The 5,018-nt window shown below is 40.1% G+C and overlaps 1 pseudogene; it reads left to right on the forward strand.

Moving 5' to 3' along the window:
• The first annotated feature begins 611 nt into the window (after positions 1-611).
• On the forward strand, positions 612-1,861 carry LOC123935184 (annotated as a pseudogene).
• The last annotated feature ends 3,157 nt before the right edge of the window (positions 1,862-5,018 follow it).

The raw sequence follows: 5,018 nt of genomic DNA on the forward strand, positions 1-5,018 counted from the left end.
AAAGAATGAAATTTGATTACTATTTTCTACCATGTACAAAAATTAACTTGAAATGTATCAAGAGTTGAATCTAAGACTGAAACTGTAAAATTCCTAGAAGAAAAAGAGGCAGTAAGCTTCTTGACCTCAGTCTTGGCAATGATTTTTAGTATTTGACAAGAAAAGCAAAAGGCAACAAAACCAAGATAAACAAATGGGAATAAATTGAATTTAAAAATTTCTGTATAGCACAGGAAATCATCAACAAGATGAAAAGGCAAGTCACTGAATGGGAAAGATATTTTCAAATCATATATCTGACAAGGGATAAATATCCAAAATATATAAAGAACTCATAAATGCATTATCAAAGAAAATATAACTTAAAAATGGGCAGAGGATCTGAATAGACATTCTTCAAGAAGACAAACACATGTCTGATGTCTGAACTATTGCATTATTCTTTTTCTTTACATTTTTAAAATTACATTACAATTACATTAAAATTATAATAAAATAAAAAAAAATTTTTTTAAAGGCCCAGGGGTGGGCTTCTCTGGCTGGCTAACTCAGCAGCCCTGGAGGATTCGTGTGTGGAAGGATAATGGACCTGCAGTGAGCAGTGTGTGCGTGGGGTGTAGAAGTGTGTAGCGTCTCACTGACTCTTTGGCTCCGCCCTTCAGCGTGTGTTTCCGGGAGCTTGATAAAGTACTGCTGATGAAATCATGACCAGGTGGGCCCGAGTTACTACCACTGGTAACAAGAGACCTTTGGCTGCAACATCATGGGAGGACATGAAGAAGGGGTCCTTTGAGGGAGAAAGCCAAAATCTACCAAAGAGTAAACAATGTGAAGCCAAAAGGCTCTCCATTAAAAATGATGCTCCCAAGCAAAACACAAAAAGAACAAAAAGAAAAAGGAGTACTTAAATGAAGATGTAAATGGATTCATGGAATACCTAAGACAAAAGTCACAGATGGAGAGATGATAGCAACAGACAGTGAGGAGGTAAGGGAAGAAATTGCAGTTGCTTTAAAGAAGGATAGTCGACGGGAAGGAAGAAGACTAAAAAGACAAGCAGCAAAGAAAAATGCAATGGTATGTTTCCATTGTAGAAAACCTGGCCATGGGATTGCAGATTGCCCAGCTGCCCTTGAGAATCAAGATATGGGAACTGGAATATGTTATCGGTGTGGGTCCACAGAGCATGAAATAACCAAGTGCAAAGCCAAAGGAGATCCAGCTCTTGGTGAATTTCCTTTTGCAAAATGTTTTGTTTGTGGGGAAATGGGGCATCTATCCAGATCTTGTCCTGATAATCCCAAAGGACTCTATGCTGATGGTGGTTGCTGCAGACTCTGTCACTCTGTGGACCATTTTAAGAAAGACTGCCCTAGAGTCAGAATTCAGAGCGAATGGTCACAGTTGTTCGCTTGGCAAAGGGAATGAGCACTGACTATGAAGAAATTTTGGATGTACCTAAACCACAAAAACCCAAGACAAAGATACCTAAAGTTGTTAATTTCTGATAATGATTAGTACTGTCATTAGTTACCACCTCATTGTTAAACATTCTGAACTGGGCCTACTTTGCAAATTGGAGCTGGGCTCCCTTGGAGACCTGTGTTGTAGATACCAGTATGACCAGGGAATGGTCGCATAGTTTCCTGAGTGCTGTCCATTAAAGAGTGCTTTTATCACTGGAGAAAATCACTGAAGAAGTAGAAGACGTTAGAATTGGATTCTCTAAAAGAACATTTTTAACAGAACTTAGGTATAACTAAGTGGTTATATGCTTGATTGTAACAATCATCTTTTTCTTAAAAACTATGTATTAATGTGAACCACCCCTACATAAAGTTTTACTGCTTGGCATTTGGAATTGAATTTTTAGTTAGATTGTTTTCTTTGTTCAAAATACCACATTTTTATGAATTTATTAATTGCCACAAAATGCACTATATTTTTAAAATAATAAAAATTCATTTGCTATTTAAAAAAAAAAAAGAAGACAAACACATGGCCAACAGGCACATGAAAATGTACTCCACATCACTAGTCATCAGGGAAATGCAAATAAAAACCATGTGAGATATCATCCCACACTTGTTAGAATGGCTATCATCCAAAAGACAAGAGACAATAAGTTTTGGAAAAGATGTGGAGAAAAGGGAACAATCACATGCTGTTGGTGGGAATGTAAATCAGTGCAACCACTATGGAAAACAGTATACACATTGCTCAAAAAATTAAAACTAGAACTACAAGATGATCCACAATTCTACTTCTGGGCATTTATCCTACAGAAGTGAAAACACTAACTTGAAAAGATCCATATAACCGCTCCCCCACGTTCATTGCAGCATTATGTACAATAGCCAAATCAAAGAAGCAACCAAAGTGTCCATCAATGTCCATCAAATAAATGTGGGGTACACACACACACACACACACAAACACACACTGGAATATTATTCATCATAAAATGAAGGAAATCTTGCCATTTGTGGTAACACAGATGTGTCAGACAAAGACAAATATTGTATGATCTCATATGTGGAAAAAAAAACTACAACTCATAGAACAGACTGGTGGTTGCCAGAGCAAAGGGGTTGGGGTGAGTAAGATGCATGAAGATAGTCAAAATGTACAAATTTATAGTTATAAAAAATTAGTCAGGGGATATGATGTCCACACTGTGACAACAGTTAATAATACTGTACTGTATATCTTAAAAGTAAAAAAAAATTTTCACAAGAAAAAAATCTGTAACTATGTGTGGTATTGGGTGTTAACTAGACTTATTGTGGTGATCATTTCTCTCTCTATATATATACAAATATCAAACCATTGTGTTGTATACCTGAAACTAATATATTTCAATCATATCTCAATAAAAGAGAAAACATTTCAGATAGAGTTGAGAACCCTACTGTATTCTCCCCAGTCCTACTCCCCACTTTACTTTTAGGAATTCAGTATTAAAGTTCACATACACTGGAGTGCCTAATGGCTCAGTCAGTTAAGTGTCTGCTTTGGCTCAGGTCTTGATCCCAGGGTCCTGGGATCAAGCCCTGCATCAGATTCCCTGCTTAGTGGGGAGTCTGTTTCTTCCTCCCCCACTCCTCCTGCTTGTGTTCTCTCTCCCTCTCTCTGTCAAATAAATAAATAAACACTTAAAAAAAAGTTCCCATAGGGAGGAGTCAAGATGGTTGAGAAGTAGCAGGCTGAGACTACATCAGGTAGCAGGAGATCAGCTCGATAGCTTATCTAAACATTGCAAACACCTACAAATCCAACGGGAGATCAAAGAGAAGAAGAACAGCAACTCTAGAAACAGAAAATCAACCACTTTCTGAAAGGTAGGACTGGCGGAGAAGTGAATCTGAAACGACGGGAAGATAGACCGTGCGGGGAGGGGCCGGCTCCCGGCAAGCAGCGGAGCAACGGAGCACAAAATCAGGACTTTTAAAAGTCTGCTCCACTGAGGGACATTGCCCCAGAGGCTAAACCGGGGTGAAGCCCACGCGGGGTCAGCGTGGCCCCAGGTCCTGCAGGGTCACAGAAGGATCGGGGGTGTCGGAGTGTCGGAGAGCTCGCAGGTATTAGAACAGAGAAGCCGGCTGCAGAGACAGAGCCGAGGACTGAACTCTCAGCTCGGGGTTACCTTGAACTGGTCGCGGGCTGGGTGAGCTCGGAGCGCGGCTAGAGGCTGGGGATACGGGAGTGATTGGGTGCTGTCCTCTGGGGGTGCACTGAGGAGTGGGGCCCCAGGCTCTCGGCTCCTCCGGGCCGGAGACTAGGAGGCCGCCATTTTCATTCCCGTCCTCCGGAACTCTACGGAAAGCGTTCAGGGAACAGAAGCTCCCAAAAGCGAACCCGAGCCGATTACTTAGACCGGCCGCCGGTAAGGGCAGTGCAATCCCGCCTCAGCCAAAACACTTCAGAGTCACTACAACAGGCCCCTCCCCCAGAAGATCAACAAAATATCCAGCCAGGACGAAGTTCATCTATCAAGGAGAAAGCAGGTTCAATTCCTAAGACAGCAGAGCAATTCCAGAGGAGGAGAAAGCAAAGCACGGAACTCATGGCTTTCTCCCCATGATTCTTTAGTCTTGTGGTTAATTTAATTTTTTTTCAATTTTTTTTCTTTCTTTTTTCTTCTTCTGCTAAATTTTTTAAAACTTTTACCCTTTTCTTTTTTAACGTTTTTAACTAGTTTATCTTATATATATATTTTCTTTCTTTTTTATATTTTTTCTTTATTTGTTTTCTTTTTTAAATTTTTTTCTTTTTTTCCCTGAACCTCTTTTTATCCCCTTTCTCCCCTCCACGATTTGGGGTCTCTTCTGATTTGGTTACAGCGCATTTTTTGGGGTCTCTTCCACCCTTTTAGTATTTTATTTGCTCCTTCATATCCTCTTATCTGGACAAAATGACAAGGCAGAAAAATTCACCACAAAAAAAGAACAAGAGGCAGTACCGAAGGCTAGGGACCTAATCAATACAGACATTGGTAATATGTCAGATCTAGAGATCAGAATGACAATTCTGAAGGTTCTAGCCGGGCTCGAGAAAGGCATGGAAGATATTAGAGAAACCCTCTCTGGAGATATAAAAGCCCTTTCTGGAGAAATAAAAGAACTAAAATCTAATCAAGTTGAAATCAAAAAAGCTATTAATGAGGTGCAATCAAAAATGGAGGCTCTCACTGCTAGGATAAATGAGGCAGAAGACAGAATTAGTGATATAGAAGACCAAATGACAGAGAATAAAGAAGCTGAGCAAAAGAGGGACAAACAGCTACTGGATCACGAGGGGAGAATTTGAGAGATATGTGACACCATCAGATGTAACAACATTAGAATAATTGGGATTCCAGAAGAAGAAGAAAGAGAGAGGGGAGCAGAAGGTCTATTGGAGAGAATTATTGGAGAGAATTTCCCTAATATGGCAAAGGAAACAAGCATCAAAATCCAGGAGGTGCAGAGAACCCCCCTCAAAATCAACGAGAATAGGTCCACACCCCATCACCTAAT

This window comes from Meles meles, chromosome X (genome assembly GCF_922984935.1).
Source record: "Meles meles chromosome X, mMelMel3.1 paternal haplotype, whole genome shotgun sequence".
Lineage (NCBI taxonomy): Eukaryota > Metazoa > Chordata > Mammalia > Carnivora > Mustelidae > Meles > Meles meles.